Raw genomic sequence first — 19,079 nt, forward strand, 5'->3', positions numbered from 1 at the left:
CACATTCCTTTTAAAGATAAAGCCACTTTTAGGAGACACTGAGTGTATGTTCTATAGTGATCCTTACTGAATCATTTGTTTAATATTTACCAAATCAGCTCTTACTTCATTGACATTTCTTTGGAATAAATCGGTTTCCTCCTCAAACATGACTAAGGATCACTCAGTCAGGACTGGACATTATGAAAAAAGGGGAAAAACACACAGGCAGTATCACGTGAGTTTCTGATGTGTTGCTTCCCTAAAAACGTTCTTTGGATCAGTCCTAAAACAGCAGAAAGCATTTCTGCTTAATCCTAAAGCTGGAATTAGTTGTCAAATGATGCATTTTCCCACAGCAGCTGCAAGGATATAAATTTGGGAAGTAGTGAATGCTGTGCTATGCAGCAGATAGGAGACTGGAGCAAAGCTACTGCCTGCATGTGAATAGCATTGTTAAATTGGAAAAAAAGTCTTTGTAGGGTGAAGGCTGCCAGACTGGTTTGCTGTCAGCACAGATTGTTATCCCTTCCCCATACTCTTTTTCCCAGCTCCACACTACTATCTTTTAACCCTTCAGGCTCTGAACTGATGGCTCTTGCCCTGCTATACAGAAGAGTGCCCACATGACAGCATTACTGGTAGAACAGGCACAAAGAACTTAGAAGGTTCTCTGCTACCTCTGAGAAAACCAAGCAAAACTAGACCTAGATATAGAATAAGGGGCTTCCCACTGAGAGGTATGGAATGAAAAGCATAAGAATTGGGTCAATTTCATTTTCTTCCTGGCAGAAACAAACTGTTTTCTTTCTTCTATTGCTTTAGAGTAAGTTTAGCAGAAATAAGCCATATCTTCCCACATGAGGTGCCTAAATATCTTCATTTTGTCTTTAGTATGAAATGCAAATATGGGATAACTCAGGATAAAAAAATACATTACCAAAACTATAAATAAGGACAAGAAGGTCAGAGTTGTATAAAATGTCTCTTAAGAGGAGACAAAGCTGACTTGTATTTTTAAATTACATTATCTTTACCTGCCTTATTTTTCTTCCCCTTCCTTTCCTTCTCTCTTTCTCCCCAGCATACAATACAGCAGCCAGGCAGATCCTCCTTCTAATAGGTATATATGGGTTGCTCCAATGCAGTAAGGAAATCCTAACCACAGGATGTGTGTTCACAATATCACTCTGACTTTCCTTCTCTAAGAGCAAGTGAAGGGCTCTCTAAAATGTCTGCTTACCTGTGTACACTGATTTAAGGGTGGTGTCACATCTAAGGAGGACAGCAGGAATCTCCTGAAGATTTCTGTAGTAATTTCAGCTGTCAAATCTCTCATCCTCAGTTTTAATAAAGTAGTAGCAAGCTCAAATGGGGAATTTGCAGTACTCTGCACCTGAAGTAATAGAAACATGCAACAGATTTTACTCCCTCCTGCTAAATAGTACATGAAGAGTGGTGATTCCAGTCCCTTCCCTGCACCCAGTTCTTCCCTCTGACCTGACTGTAGCTGAAAAGTAAACAGTCAATCTGTTAAAGGACTATGGGAGAATTTGAGCCATGCTCAGGAGCCCAGCAAAGCCATGCTTTTGAAGAGGCTGCAATATTCAGAGTTAGTGGGGAAGGGACAGCTTTAAGATAATGCCATTTGCAGCATGGCTGTGTCCCCAGAGCAGCAGAGTGGGCTCTGAGCAGGGCCCTGCTGGACCCAGCCCTGCTCCAGGGACTGCACAGGCTGCAGGACTGAGGCCTCCTCACCCTTTAGGCTGAAACACGTTTTACTTTCTGAGTAGTTCAATTACATACAATGCAACAGCTGTAAAACACTAACGAGAACAAATTAATAGACTTGTAGAAACTCACAAAGCTGTTTATTTAAGCCGTGGAGAGTTACTGAGTGCTCAGGAGGAGGAGCTTGAACGCCAAGCAGGGCCCGTGTGGTCACACTAATTCTGTTATGATTGAAGTCATTTACAAGAAATGAGCCTTCAGCTGCAGTCAGCAGTGATGCTATTTTCAACACACAAGAAAAAAAGTGTCCCCTAGGGCAACACTCTGCCCATATCTAACCATCAATACTCTTCATCCTGCTGGTACTGAACCCTCAGTGGAACAGCACATCCACCTCCTGAGCCTTCTCCTCACATCCAGGGCTTGTGCTGGGCTGGCATTCAGGCCCTGGCTTTCCTGCCACCCTCCATTCACCGTGCCAACAGCTGTGAGAGCAATGCATTCATTCATTGATTCCACTCATTTGAGACAAAGGCAGTGTAACAGGGACTTATTTGGGACTCTACATTGCTTTCTGTGCTAAGTGTAAGCTAACAACTGCCTGTGCCCTAAGTTTCCAGGAAGTTTCTCCCAATTGCCACAAAGTGCCATTTTCATTGCCTCTGACTTGTCATACTTCTGCATAACTCAGATCCTGTCACTGTTTCTGTAGTTTTCATCCACAGCTGTTTCCCAGTACAGCAGCCAAATTTGCAACACCCTAGTCTAATTTGCTCCTTGTGTCACCATGGAATAACAGAAACATGGGCCAGCAGGAAGTGTAAAGAGAAGCCCAACTTCTCCCACACAAACCACTGCTCAAGTAGGGCAAACCTGCAAAAGCCAGAGTCAGAATATAAACTCCTGACTGACAGACAGCTGAGTTACCCACATGCCAGAAGTATTTCCTCTCTGTCTGCAGCTCAGTGACATGCTTTGGATGTAGCTATTGAAGGCAAGAATGACAGATGATTGTGCATAACAAAACAATTTCTCTATAGTCTTCAGCTATGAGAGGAGTACAGATACACTGTGAAGATGGAATATCAGCCAAACAGAATAAAACAAATATCTAGCTGCACCATAAGCCCCATTTGCCCAGTTTCTTTCATTCTGCTCTTTTAGCAAAGCAAAGTAGGATCACCTTTCTGTTGTCATTTTAATCTCAGTTAGTCTTAATTTCAGTTATTCTTTGTAGCTCCCAGCCAAGTAAAAGAATGGTAAATCTGGTCATCACTCCTAAAGGGATACAGAGGATACTAGCCAAACATCTGTAGCAAAATTTTAGGTCCACCAAAATCAATTACCAGGGAATGACCGACTTCTCTGCAGATAATTTTATTAAATAACAGTAAGTATCTTTTTAAAATTAAATGCAAGAGCTATGATTGCATCACAAAGATTTCTTACTTGATAGACCCTCAACAATTTCACAGGCTGAGAATGCTCTGTTTTGATGCTGTGTGTACATAAAGTTGTGTGCAATTTCCTACCTCTGTTCCTTGCAGCTCTGCAGAGTATTTGCAAATCAGCCCTGTGCCCTTCAAACTGAAACTGCCCTTCAAATCAAACTTTCCCCAAATCAACTTCCCTACAGCAGAAACTAGTTATTACTGGAATTTGAGTCAGATTGAACTTTCAGGCTGAGATTTTAGGTCTCCTCTCAGGGATTCGAACAACTTCTGGTTCCCAGTCTGAGCACTGAAAACAGAAGATAAAATATTGTCCCCAAAATGTTACAACATAGACTTGACTGAGGCTTACAGATTTTGTAACTCTCAGTGTAATAGTCTCATTTGGCTATTTCTTGACCTGCCTGTGAACCATCACTGTTCAGACAGTCTAGACAGATCTGGAGGTGGAGCTGGTATATCCTAGAGACTCATGAAACTGAAGTAGGATAGGTATTATTTCTAACATTATCATTAGATTGAATGTGGGAGATAAATCTGCTACCCAACAAGTAAGGTTAGTAGCTATTTTCTTAGCTCTGCCCAGATAAAAACCAACAAACCTCTTTGCTAGACTTCCAGCATCTATTCTACATACACAATCTGCTCAGAAATAGCTTTGACAAATGTTTCAGAAATTACTTTGTTTTCTGTCACACATTCTCATTTGCTCTCACCAGCTCAGTTGTTCACACCAGCTAATTTAAACAGCTGAATTAGATTAAAATCAGAAGCTTTCAGAAAATTACATAACTGCCAGGACCTGCCAACTAGGCGCCTAAAGGACACTGTGTGAACCCTTCCTCACGTTTCTCTCTAGTTCCCAGCAAGGCCAGCTCTACAAAATAGAATGAAGTGAGCCATGAAAGCTTTATGAGTGTTATATACAACTGCTTTCTGTTTAAAATAAACTGAAACTACATTTCAGTACCTCGAGCCTTTTTCAGGTTGAGATAGGATCTTTCCTTTACAAGTACAGAATATTCTTTATCTAATCTCTCACAGTCAGTCAACAATGATGTGATTAACGGTAAATCCACCCTGGCCTAAGACTAAATGTGTTATGTATAATTCACTCTCTTATGCAAATACAGGTCTTTTTGTTTTGAAGAAGCAGAAAATACTATGGTTTTGTAGGAAAAGGAGAAAATTCTTGTCCATGTCTGTAAAACTGGCAGTCAACAGAAGTTTTTCACACTACAACAGCACAGTAGTCCTGAGCACAGGTACACTCCTGTAGCCCAAGCTCTGCAATGTATCACATACCTGTTACCTGTTGTATGTATTCAGCATGCACCATATTTGTGTAATTATATGCAAAGTAGATGGTGCCTTTCTTAAAAAAATATTTCAGTTCCTGCATTCTCAGACCAGTACATTTGACAATGTAATTTTGATTTTCATACAAGTTTCTGGCTACTGTAAATTTTCTCATTACTGTTGCTGCACAGAATAGGCTGAGGCTGTGTCAGGCTGAGCTGTGATAACCATACCATCAACCTGCTGTTCAACCTGAGTTTGCTACAGTTTTCCTCTCTAGAGATGCTGATTACAAAGGTTTAGGTGTACAATGGCATTTACAACCAATATTGTTCTTCTGATTTATCAGCTGTGCTGACAATGATTCCTCAGAGTTTCTGGTCTGTAAATAAAAGGAGAAAAGGCTGTGCTGAGAGAAATGTTTGACCTGGCAGGGAAATCACTGCTGGCCCAGGGGGCAGAGCTATCTAAAGCATCCCAAAACTCATGCAGAGTGTTGCAGCACTCAGTGCTCTGGTGCACTCCCAACAGCTGGGATGTGCATGTGCTGCTGTAACTCCTCACCTCACTGAGCAAAGCACTTCACTCCTTTCTGGTGTGGATAACTGAGGCAAGAAGAGTCTAGAAGGATGCTCAGAGATGAGGGTTTGCACACAGGGACAGTGATTCCTCCATCTTCCTCTAAAGCCTGAGAAGTCAGACACAGTAAGCACCTCACAGGGTGGTGTGGGTGACCTCAGCTGCCCTGTTTGTCTTTAGGGCCATGGCTGTCATGGTCCAACATTGCCATTTAGGGATGTTGTTAAGGGATTTCTCAATAGGCTGCAGTGTCATTTGTCCTTGGGAATTAAACAAGAACATGTCACCTAATTTGTGTGTTGCAGTTGTAAAGGTCTCAAGCACTGGTGAGACTAAATGTCTTCAACTTTGTGCCAGGGACAACACAGCTTAGTACAGAACACACCTGGAGCACGTGGTAAGTTGTAATATGCAAAACTGAAAGGGTAGCCTACTCTGGCTTTGAATTTTAGGAATGGGAGCCATGTGCACACTGGTCAGAGGGATTTTGTGTGGAGTCTAAATGCAAATAAAGGAGGTCAGCTTTTCTTTTAGGAGCAGTGAGAAGGAATGTGAATCAGTAGGGCCTACTGAAGCTGTAAAGCACAAAGGATGATCCAGTTAGGCAAGTACTTGGGACAGGAAAAGAAAATAGGAAAAATCCAGCCCTTGGCAGAAGTGATACTGAAATGATGCTTAGGACTCTGAACTCCAAACAAGAAAATTTTCTCTTGCCCTTTGATTTTGGAATCTTGCATTATATAGCTTAAGTTTCATTTTGAACTCTGCCAGCAAATTATTCTATACATACTTTACTTGCACCAGCTTTTAAAGGGATAATCTAGTCTGATTTTCACAGCACATAACAGAATGTGTACTATCTTTTATTTTGGACCCTTAGACAGCACTAAAAGTGCCTCAATAATAGAATACTCAGTAAAGAGAGGTTTGGCTTTTTTTCAGTTCATTAAGGCCTATTCTCTTTCTAGTCTGTTTACAGTTGCCCTGCTGAAACAACAGCAAACTTCACATCTTTTTGACAGTAGAATAAAAGTCTCTTGATACAAACCTCCCCATGCATTCACTTCCTTATCAATGCATGCTCTAGTCCTGGAAGTCTTACTGTAATACACAAGTGAATTTAGGAAAAGTCTTTATCTCTAGGGACTAGAAGTAAAAAGAAGTACAAAGGCCTAGCTAGGTATCAAGAAATACTTGCTGATTATTCTTTCATCTATCAAAGTATTATTTTATACCTGCCTTTAAAGCAAATGTGTCTAACAAGGAAGACATTACCCTTGTGAACTGCACAGTCTGCACTGTGTATCTTTTTATAATGCTTTGGAACTAATTAAACCTAGTTAATCTTTCTTCCCAATAAGTGTAATTTATGCACTGTGTGCAAGACCATACTCAACCTTACTGCCAAGGTAAACACAGTGAGGATTTCAATCACTGATCCTGAACTAGCTTAGGACTTCCAAATCTGCATTAAAAGACAAAAGTGAAGAGTTCAGGTAAAGCTATTTCTGTATACTGAGTATCAAGGGAGGACTACACAGTCCAGGGCTGCCTTACTCAGCCCTCTTATTTTCTCCTTGCTCTCCTACATATTTCATTTCCTTTGTAATTTCAATATAGTTTTAAGAAGAGGGTGATTTTAAAATGCAGCACATTTCACATCATTCCAAAATATACATTGGGCCTGGAAGCTCAGACAGGTAGGTTTTGCCAGTGACATTTCTAATGGGGAAGAACAATCTCTTCTGACCCCCCTGGAGTTTAAAATATTACAGTTTATCTGCCAGACATGAACTTCTGATTCATGGTGAGGAAGAGCTGACTGCTGCACACCAATTATTATCTGTTAATGTTGAATATAAGCCCAGCTGAAACCCAAGGGCAATTGTATATAAAGGCTAAACACAACCCACATACACATTCCATGCTGGTATAAATAGGCTTTGAATGAATTTATGAGTGCATGTGTAATTCCATGAATGTTGTAGTTTGAGTGTTGGTCATTGGTGGAACAAAAAAAAAAAAAAAAAAAAAAACTGCAGGGCCAGCTTGAAGCAAGTGCCAGGATTAACTTAGGGCCAGCAGACTTCAGGGTCTAATTAAAGGGGCTTAATTCAATCTCTAGTGAAATGAACAGAACTGAGCTGAAAAGTAACTTTGGAAGAAAATATTTTCTTTCTAAAGAAAAATTCTGTGTGAAAAATGGGAAGACTGTAGCATGCCAGAGAAAAGCATTCTGGAAGGCTGTGAAATTTTGGAAGGAGGTTGAGTATTTGAGAGAGCCAGATAAACTATAAGCTGGGTTTTGAAAGAATTGCACACGGACTAACAACTGCAAGGAGATCCAGGTGGTCCTCACAAGTTCTCTCACTGGCTCTAATCTCCATTACAAAAATGAAGTCCCAGGTGCAGAACAGTTCTACACCTAACTTAGAGCTTCTAACTCCAAGATTCAGGCCTGTTAGGTAATCCAGCATTGTCCAAAACTGCTCAGCTTCCACTGACAACAGGGAAAGCCTGAGCCTTTATTGAGGACTTTTATTATTAAGTAGACAATTATTTTCCATGCAATTTATGCTACCGTTAGTCCAAATTTTTAAAACTTGAACTGACTGCAAGTCAGTTTTAACAGCCTCTAGTGCTAGTGTTGAATGCAGTTCCATTTATTGAAGCTTAATCCACAATAAGGGTACAATTAAGATAATGTGCTGATTGAAAAGGAAAAAAGGAAAAGGAAGAGACACCTTTTAAGCACCTTTATAAGGAAGCATCTTTTAAAATAACCATTAGCCAAGTATTTATGAAACTCCCCCAGTCTGAATCATAAAGTGTTTATGTAGCAGGCAGATTAATAAAGTAGCTTGGTCTCAGTAGTTCTAAAACATACACAAGTGGCTGGATTTTAACTACTCTCTGTTGGGTTATGTGATCATTTGTACGTTTGTACTAGGATGGCTCTGGCCAAGAGTAGCTCAGAAAGTTCTTCAAATTAGCATCTTGAAAATTTGTTGAGAATCTAGAGCCTTGACCTGTGGAGCCCATGTGGTGCCACATCACTAATTAAGAGAAAAGAAACTAAATTCAAAGAGTAGGTACAGTCCAGTCACTTTAATTTTCTGCAGGTTTTTCTTTTAGTTAAGTTGCATAATGAGAAGTAAAGATTGTACAGTAAATCACTAGTGCAACAGGCACTGGCATTCAAACACAAGGAAAACAAATCCCTTCCTTTTAATTCAAGTCCATCCGGCTTCCCATGATTTCCTGTTCTCCAGCACAGTTGAGTTCCTAGGAAGACTTGCACAATACAAATATACTGTTGCCTGTGCTAACAAAATAATTGACCTGCCATGAAAAAAACTGGCATAAATATTATCTCCTCCTGGTAACTAGTAACAGCTAAATTGCATGTGGTAATCCTTTTTGCTATTAATGTCATTTTAAACAGACATAATGTTTAAAAATCTAAACAGAACAAACAGTAGCATGCCCTATTCCATGCAGGATGTACCATAAATGACACATTTACTGTAAAACAACTATATCAGCACCACCACAGTTACAGAACATATCTCACAGTCACAGTCATCTAAATTGGCTGGTCAGATATGATTCTCTGGGAAATTAAGGGCTGAGGAGGAAAAGAGCATAATCAAACAATTCTTTCTAATGTTATTGGACTGGGGGGAGGGGAACAACCATCTTTCCACTGAACTCAGTTTCTGCTTTATGAATCAATTCACGTTTTCTACTCTATATAGTTCAATACAAAAAGGTCTGAGGAGGATGAACTAGTCAATGTTCAAAATCTGGTTCAGTTTTATTAATTTTACTGAAATTAATATACTCATATGATCAACTTGGAGCTCAGACTAGCAAACACTAGTCCTGCTTTGGAAATACTCCAGTTTGTGACCTTTGGCTCAGACACTTAAGGAAATGGAGCTGATAACCCAGGAGTAGGTCCAGGAAAATAAATTAAGCATCTGGAAACTGTATAGGAGTGTGCTTAGGAGACGGAATAAGAATTTAACAGTAAAAAAATAAAATCCAGAAATATTCCTAGAGCAATGACTAAATCACAGGATTTCTCAGGCACAGGGAGCAACTGAAGCAGTAGCTTGCAGACCTCCCCTGCTCTCTTCTGCTCAGCCAGAGATGCCCTAGGGATGCCCCACTGTTGTACAACCTTCATAGCCACAGTGCCTTCCCCTCTGCCACAGAAACCTGTGGAGTGCAGGACCTTCACCTCTGAGAGAGGCAACAAGGACTGAAACCAAATCCACTCCTGGCACTGGATCTGTTTGGCTGCTGAGGGAAAATCTTGGCACATACAACTACAACATCAGGACTGTCATGTTGGATTGTGAAATGCTGTGAAAGGCCAAGCCCATCCATACACCTAAGACAGCCATTTCCCAAGACCAAAAGGATGAAAAGGAGAACTTCTCAAGAACTAGCTACTTCCATAAATCTCTGCTTAAGTAGGGGATGTTTTGCTATGGATTGTAGAGGCAGCAAAAGCAGAATTGGGTCACACATGTACACAACAGGTGCTCTCCTCCTACGACTGGGCAGGAGTCTTGATTTCAGTACAAGGATTTACTCACTGTGTGGCCCATCACATAACATCTCCTGGCCTGCACCAGTCAGTTCTACCTGTGAAATGTCTCTGTAGCTCTGACAGTAACAGAAACAGGGTGCCAGTACTGACAAAAAATTCAGGAGTACAAGAAAGTCAGAAGTGCTTCTTTGCCAATTCTTGCACAGACAGAAAGTGCATGACCTAATTCAGGAGAATCAGTTTGCAGATCAGAACATTAGTCTTCCATTTTCCATTTATCATTCACCAGTGATAAACTTGAATGTGGTGGCTCTTATATTTCAGGAATTTGCTATTGCTCAGATGCTTAGAGGCTCAGTTCTGATTTTTAGCACTTGATATGCGTAACACTGAGATTTCTTTCCAGGATTTTGCTGTTTCCTTTGTTTTATTTTAACAATCCGAAAGGACATAGCAAGAAGCCATAGTCATATCTGGATCAGATTTTTTCACATCTTATTATTGAATCTCTTGGGAAAAGTATTTGTCTGGAATTGGAGAGAAATTAATGCATTAATTTCTATTAATATAGTATAATATCTGGATTTTTGATCAATACCTAGCTACAATTCTTGTGGAAAGGGGCTCAGCTGCTCTACATGAACAAACAGGGCTTTGCAGAGAACTTTCTACAGAGGCAACACAGGGAAATCATGTCACAACCTCATTCTCTCTCCTCCACCATGTGCCTTCTCTTCAAAATTGTGATGCTTAAGGTGTATTTGCACTCACAGACAATTTGGGGGATGGGAGCCCTCTTAAAAAAAACCTCTGCTGGCTTCAGAAGCCTTGTAAAACTCCAACATGGCAACCAGGCTGCAAGTAAGCAAGGAAGTGATAGGAAAAAGTGACAAGTGTGGCTGTCCTGACTCCTTCCCCCTCAAAGAGCTGGAAAATACAGCAGGAGGGGAAGGCGATCACGCCCTTACCCATAAGCAAAAGTGGAGGATTTCCCTCCTTTTCCCAAGGTAAAATCTATAAGGAAACTATTGTGGCATTTCCCAAAATTGCTGTTACACAAGTTGTGGCATCTGTCTTGTCCCTTCCATGTGGGAAGGAGCAAGCACAGACTTGCTGCAGCTGGATGATAGCAAAGGACAGAGGTGGGCAGACTTTATCACCCTGTGTTGTTACTGGCACGAGTAAGAAGTTCTGTAGTACAGGAGGAGCTGGTTCTGAGCCAACCTACTCGGGCTCTCAGCAGGCATTAGTCATTTTGATAATGGGCTAAATGCAGCCACCCAGTTACTGCTTGGCAAGCTTGAATCTCTGCCATGTGCATGCTGATAGAAGGAGTGCCAGGCACCCGTGTGCCAGCTGAAAGACACACTGCCAGTGGCTGGGGGAAAGCCAAACAGAGCAGGTGGGTGTGGTGTGAGCACACAAAGACACGTGTTGGGCCAATGAATATACTCAGGTAAGTGAGAACCAAGGCAGAGACTGCTGGACTCTTTGAAAGTAATGATGGAAACAGTTACCATTGGGAAAGTGGTGCCTGTTCACTCGTTATGATGTTGCTATGTGAAATTTCCATGATTTTCCTTAAAATGGTGATTTGTTACACTTTGAAGTCCTTACTTGGTAGGGCAAGTATGCACTCATGCACTCATGGAAAGTGAAAAAAGATCTCATTTCATCCAAGGAGCTGTATGGTAATTCCTTTAACCATTCACACATGGCAGATCCTACTCCTCTTTCTAGCTGTATCAGATAATTCTTTCCACTTCCCACATAAACATTGCAGTGCCCTCAGTCTGTTCCTGTAACTGAGTGGTTGATCCTCCAAGATGAAAAAAGCTCTGAAAAACCAGACTCATCCATACTGTTCATGTTGTTGCCACCTTTTACCTTACTTTTACCTTTAAAAGTGTTAAAGGTAACCTGAAGGACTTAGACCAACAGCCAGTAAAACCTTGTACTAGGATGGCTCTGGTAAAACCTTTCTTTGAGTTGCTCTAAATGAAAACCGCTCAAGTCTGGTAAGTAAAACCAGTCGCAATCCATATTTTGCATTTCTGAAAGTGAATTTTTTCTCCATAATTTTTTTTTTTTTTTTTTTTTTTTTTTTTGTGAGCCAGAAACTGAAGGCTGCTGGCTATGTATTTTGCATGATAGAAACAATGCAGGCAGAGCATTTTTAAATAGCTCAAGACTGTGGTGTCACAGACAGCTGTGACAATCCAGCAGCTTCCCCCTCAACCTGGCCTTTCTCCCTCCCCCTCCAGGGCCATGGAATCCTATGGTGGATCCTTTATGGTGTCTCTTGTGGCAAGAAAACTTGTCATTTTATCAGTCATATCACAGTAAGGAAAAAAAATGGCTAAAAAAAAGTCAAAGAAATGTGGGAACTGGTGCAAAGCAGAGCAGGAGCATGTGGCTGGGATGTGCCAGGTCCTGCTTGTTTACAAAATTTGCAAACCCATCATGCAGAACATCAAAAAAAGACAAACTTCTCATTCCAGACCAGAGTCACTGGACAGCTATTGCAGGAGCCTGCTGTTGAGTTTAGCAGAATCAGACTGGAAATAAAATGCTGAAGTGAAAGCACATACCCCATAGCTGAGAGAAATAATCCAGAGTCTATTAATAATGTGAGATGTAGGATCCAAAAAATATGTAAAGTGATTGATTTTGCTAAGTCTGTCACAGAAAGTGCCTTTCTGATATGAAAATCCTGAAGAAAAAGTTGAGTAGAAATGTCCTATCTCTTAATTCTCTGGGAGGGATAAGTTAAAACTTTAAATACTAAATTTAGATTTCATAGCAAAAAAAACAAACAACCCAAACCCCAATCAACAATCCCAAACTAAAACAAAATAGCTGTAATTAGGGCTGAATACTTATGGAGTAAAATGAAAGACTGCCCAAGAGAAAAAACATGTCACTGACTAATCAAAGAATATTTCAAATTAGGCAAAATTCTCATTGAATTTGCTGCAGAAAGTTGACAGTGACCACAAAACTGATCTTTAAAGAAATCTCAAAAAAAAAAAGGGTTCTTCCTAAAACATAAGAAATTTCTTTTGTGCAAAAAGTAATTGAGGGGCTGGAGGAAAAGCAGCCAGTTTTATTTGGGTAATTACCCAAATATTGGATTTAATTTGTGATTTCATGGGTAGGGTCACCAGATGTTAACTTTACACAAACCATGCTCTTCTCAGGGCAGAGCTGCAGCTGAGTAAGAGCACGAGTGTCTGATCCAAACACTATTGGCAAGGGAGAGAATGTTTCCAATGATCTGTGGAGGTCCAGATCTCAGAAGAGGAAGAAAGAGCAGAGTCTTTTCTGAGTGCACAAAGAACCAAAGCCTCTTGGCCAACAGCAGACACATGCAGGGACTACCACAAGGATTCCTTTGGATGACTGGTGCATACACATCATCACTGCTTCAAAGAAGGCATACAGGACAATACTGAGTTCTTGGAAAATTGGGAAGAGGAAGGAAAAAAGGAGGGGAAAAAACAACAGTAATTTTTAACTTACTGGAATCCAAAATTATTTCCACAGAAAATGTGGTTGGTTACTATAATTTGGAAAATTATTTTTGCAATCTGCCTGTTGCTGATTCCTTGAAATGAAAGAGCAGGCTTTAGGCCAGTAGGCTTATTTTCTTGCACAGGAACTGTTAAGTCCTTTCATCTTGCTGCAGAATACTTTTTAAAAACTTTAACTTTCTCAGTGTTTGAATCATACACGAGGTAAGAGAGTAGCTCTGTGAGAGGAAGCCCTCAGGGCAGCAGTTAGTTTCTCCCTAGAGGATGTTCTCCCATGGCAGGGGCTGAGGGCTAAGGCTGGGTGCTGAGCCTGCTGTGCTTGGTTACTCCTCATTAAATCCACGGCATGGCTTTAATGAAGGTTAGAGGGAGAACAAAAGGGGCCATGAACCAACTGCTCTGCTACAACACAATCTCTCCTCAACTCAGTGCCACAGAATCAACCCTTGGCAGGGCTGGGGCAGGACAAATTAACTTTTTCACTGTTTACTGACTAGCAAAGTGCTTCTGTGCCACAGAGATCCCTGCCACGATCATGTGTCTCTGCCTGTAGCAGAACTTGGCACACCTGTGCTTTCTGGAGGTGCTTCAGATGCAGCAGGCACAGCACCAAAGAACACAGCTGTCCTGGGAAACACTGAGGGAATACACAACAGGGATTTATTTGTTCCCACACATTCATAAAAACACCAGCTCAATCTGCACTAGAAGCAAATCTGAAATGAAAGAGGATATTATGGTGTACATCAACAAAGTGTTCCCAGGCATAGTTCTGGAGAAATGATTACTCAGCTAGTAAAAGTATTTTAACTAGATTTGCACACCTCTTGTCATATATGCTCAAACATGTTTGCAGAGATGCATTCAACGTGGCACATGCACACTGATGTCAGTTCCAGTGACAAGCTCTCTGCACACTTGAATTGTCCTGACATTACTGTAGCGGCAAGGCTGCTAAAACAGTTGTTTTTAACAGAGGCACAGGAGGTCAGCTCAGCAGGAGAAGTGACTGTAACTTTCAGTAAAGTGCCCGTTTAGTGAACCGAGTCTGGGATAGTTGTGCTTTTGTAGTTCAAAGGGAGCGTCTCTCTACACGTTTGGCTTTTAACACCATCCCTCCATGTGATTAAAGAAAGCCACAAGAAAGAGGTTTCTACATTATTATCTCTTCCTGGAAAACAAACCTGTCTGTTTCCCCGAAGTTTGCTGGTACAGAATTATGCAGCTTTAAAGGCAGCCAGACATTTTGGCTGCCCATCCACTTGCTTTCCTTGCAGCTGTCATTATCTCTGTTTTACTTTACCTGAACTTAACAACCCCTCACTCCCTTTCCTCCTCGGTTTCAGTAACTCTTCAAAATGAAAATCAATAGTGCTCCTTTTACTCCAAAGTACAGCCTTTCAAATCATCACGTCATATCGTGCAGCAGCTGCTTGGAGCCTGTGTGGCAGAAATAGCCCTTGGATGAAGGGTTTCCAGTAAAGACGCTGCCTTTTTCTAGCATTTCACTCTTAGCCTTTTACATTGGTTTAGATCAACTCTGGGTTTTTATCAAGGGATTCAAGTGACATGTTAGTGGCATGGCTAAGACAACTCAGAAAGCTTTTAAAACAATTTCATCTGAGAGACACTAAATAAACAAGGTTCTGAGTCAGTGGATTACATTCCTGTCAAATGGTCATTGAATTAAAACAAATTTACCTCAAACCTCTCATTAACAGAAGAACTGCATGTGTAATTTACGTTTCTGTTTTGCTTTTAACAGGATTGTAAATGGATTATAGTAATCCTACTCCTTTTTAAGAAAGTTGTCCTTATGACAGATACATGAAAGGCCTCAGGAAACCCCCCTCCCTCTTCCTCTAGAAGTGTCAGGTTTGTGAGGAAGAGATGGTATTGCAAAAGTCTGGACATAATGTAATAGAGATTTTCCCAGCAGACAGGGCCAGACCCTGGCACCCTGAGGATCCAGGGTGGTCTCCCTGGTGCTGCTGTGCAGATGGGTGGCCTGGTCCCTCCCTGGAAGGGAACAGCACAGACTGAAAGACCTGAGCACTGAAAGTGAATGTGCTACAGTTCTCATTATCCAAGTTATCTGAAATACCAGATCACTTCAGAGACAAGCCAGGTTTCTGTCAGCACTGTGGAGAAGCTGACTTCTATAAACTTCTGAAGGAGTTCACAGTATAAGTGACACATGGAAAAGCTGAAAGTGGCATTTCTGAGAAACACAGTGACAGGGGTGTGGGCAAAGGACTGCAGCAAGGCAAATTTTTGCATTTGTTTTATCTTGGGTCTTCTTTTAAAAGAAAGTTGGGAATATTATATATATATATATAGTACAAATGGAGATAACTTTGTGGTGAATTGTGGTACCATAATATAAATGCAACTAGCTGCCCCTCTACTTTGTCCTTGTAAGATACACATGGGCATAACTGTCCCTTTGGACCCACAGAAGTCACCCTGCTAAATATTTCTCTTTTCCCCTAGCATCAGCTAGTGTGGCTGTTGCCTTATGTTTCATTTGCCTTGTCTGTGGTAATCAGAGTGAACTCTCAAGAGCAGAAATAGCAGCTAAAGACAATGTTTTAGTCTTCAAAAAGATCCAAAACTTTCCTTTAAGGGACTCATCTCTTTTAGTAAGAATAACTGAATGCAACGCTGCCACAACATAATTTATGATTAAACTATTTTTGGTTAAATATTTCTAAGAAGAAATTGTTACAACTTTCCTTTTCCCTCAGAGTCTTCTGCTGTCGTGTGGAGGAAACTTGGGTTTATAAGCAGAGAGCTAGAAAAGCAAAGAGCAAAACCAATCAAAATTTACAAGTGTGCCATTTGGCTAAGAGGCCGCCTTGTGACAGCCACCACAAAATCTTCACCATCATTCCCAGGCTAAAAAATGTTCTCATTGAAGGACCTGTAGTGTAAAGAGTCCTGAACACTACTTTATTTACAAGGAGGATCCCATACCCCAGTGAAACCCCAGTGAAAATGCCCCAGTCCATATTGGGGCATTGCAGGATGTCACATAATTTCAACAAAACCAAGAAGAACTGGTAAGAACTTGATTGCAGATTTAGACATGGGTGTCTCTCTGTAGGGTTGGTAAATAAGGGAAAAATACATATCAGTCTTGGTCAGAGAATGGGCATCCTCTTCCTTTTAGAGACATTGCATCCTACAGGAACACGGTAGCTGAGGGTGTGTGAAAGCTTTGCTACAGCTGCATAGTGACCTCTTTATAACTTTCTTTGTGCCTGCATCAAGGACCAGTCAGCAGCTGGGTCACTCAGCTTGGATTTTAAGATTTCTTCCTTTACATAACCCCTGACAGGTTTTCCCCCCATTCCAGAGAACTGCAGCTGGTTTTGTCCCAACTCCCTCCTCCTCACAGCCCCTTCCTGTGCAAGCAGACACCCTCATCATGATGGCACTGTCAAACAGCAGCAGCTATGACTACACAGACTGCATTTACTTCCTTCCTTCCTTCCCTCCCTCCCTGTGGCAGGCACAAGAACCCTGGCTCTCCCTCTCTCTCTCCCCTATTATGGTGCTGCCTGGCTGCCCAGGTTATACCTGGTATTTTACTGGGTTTGCAGTGTCTTCTATGGGAAGAAATGACAGAACAGAAGCAAGTGTCCTGCAGGCTAAAGGTGGCTCACAAGTGCCTTGGCTATTATAGTAATGTTTCTCTAAGTCCAGAGAAATGAGGCTGAATTCCAGATGTGGTGTCCAGGGAGAGTACAGACACTTCATCTTTGTCAAGCAGATGGGAGAAGGCTCAGGGTTGAAAACAAGAGAAAGAAAGAGCAAACTTTTCTTTAGCCTACACACAGGCTGGTTGTATGATGTGATATCAGAAGTACACATAAAGCTAGAGACAGATGTGGCAGTAAGTGACTTATTGGGTGTCTGTTCATTCAAACCAGAATTACACTACAGTGCCCACAATCCATTAGAGACAGAGCGCCTTAATTGAAAATAATCTGGTGAGAGAATTATTCAGCCCAGATGTGTGTGGATGATGAGCAGGAGTTCCAGGCTCCAAAATAACCCCATTAAAGCTCAGCAAACAAAGAAAGAATCTCTCTGATGATTTCTGCCAAATGCAGGACTCCAAAGCCACCTCATCTGGCAGCCTTCCAGAACTGATGTTCACTGAGAGTAATGATTCATATTTACATTTACACTGTTCTTCCTCAAAATACAGGGGAATTCTGAAGCATATCCAGACATGTGAAACTTTTCTTTAAGCATAGGCTCATTGCAAAGTATTTATATACTGAGAATCCCCCCCTACTTCTGGAAGTATCTGCAACATAGAAAGTACCAAAATACATCCCAGTATTCTGCAGCCCAGTCTGACTGGGGCAGAGCTGAAATGCTTCTTGTTGGAAGTTTTTAAGACATAGATTCTAAGATGAATCAGGACTTAATTCCAGCTATTTTCAGCCCACATCCAAAATTCATGCCTCACTGAATGCCATCCAGTGTTTCAAAGATAAGCATTTTGAGTAAGTGCCACCTTCACCAATGTTACAAAAGTACTTTATTTTTGACTCACATTTTACTTTCCTCCTATATTCAAATTCCCTGTTCTAATCACCATTTCCAGTGAACCCTTATCCATTTCTGGAGATCTATACTTTTCACTAGTTGGAGAGAAGAAACACTGGACTTAAGCACCAGAATTACTCAGTAATGAAACAAGAGTTTGCTTTATGACCAAAAAAAGCTAGACTGGAAAAAATGTATCCTCTGTGGAACTGACTCAGTGTGATGGAAAGTGGCAGACATACTATTGATGGTATTGTTCTTCTCAGGTCATCCCCTGACAGGCTTCTTCAGTGCTGCAGTACAAATTACAGGAACTGGCCCCAGCCAGACCCACAATCCACATCTTAGCAGCAATAACAAGGTTCAAAGGTGGATTACACATATGTTGATTATGGGAAGAAGGAAATTGATTCATTATTAGAGAAGGGAGCATTTTATACAAGCTCTGTTACCAGGAATATTCAGAAATGTATTGCTGCGATGTCCCCCTCAGAACTCATGTCACTCACCTGTTCTGGAACAGGAAGTGAATGACCTCAGATTTTACCTCATCACACACATCCTGTCCCATGCAAGTCCTTCAGCCAGGTGGGCACTCACAGCACCCACACCCACTCAGCCACAGCACTCTGCTGAGATGCCTGGTGGTGGTGCCAGTCTGGCCAGCTGCTCGTTCACATGGGCATCCCCCAGCTGGGGCTTGAAACTCCCCTTGACTACAGAGCCCTTCCTGCACTGAACAAATACTCCTGCTGGAGCAAACACAACCAACAATCAGGATGAATGGCATGGAGGGGATATTAAACAGCAATTGAGAAGTTGGCAAAGAATTCAACATCACCAAAGGAAAATATAGTTTAATATCACTGAGCTTAACTAGCTCAGGAAAATATCCCAGAATAGGCCCTATTTGGTAGTTAAAATTATTGGGAAAAGCAGCAGGAAGGATGCTGGAGAGAAGGGGAAATCCTGCTGCTATACCATGAGAAGCTGAACACAATTTCTATTTTCACTCTAGGCTGCACTGTGCCACTCACTCCTACTGACAAAAACCACACACCTTCACTTAGTACCAAGAAAACATTGAGTAGAAAACCTGCACAAGGTCCAGCTTTGGTAAATCACAAAATGAAAACACTCACATGGTAAATACTCCAATTCAGTTTCCTGAGTCTGTTTAATATAGGTGGATATTTAAACCTCTATCTGACAAATCTCAATTTCTCAGATTATTTATACTTCCTTTGGAAAAAGCTATATTTATAACAGCTTTTTATAGAGCATAGTCAATGAAACTAATGTACAGTACTTTTAGTGAACTTATATCTAAAAGGACACCACTTTAATATTTTAAGAGCAGGAGAAATACACATAGGTTGAGAG

This window comes from Agelaius phoeniceus, chromosome 16 (assembly GCF_051311805.1).
Source record: "Agelaius phoeniceus isolate bAgePho1 chromosome 16, bAgePho1.hap1, whole genome shotgun sequence".
Taxonomy (NCBI): Eukaryota; Metazoa; Chordata; class Aves; order Passeriformes; family Icteridae; genus Agelaius; species Agelaius phoeniceus.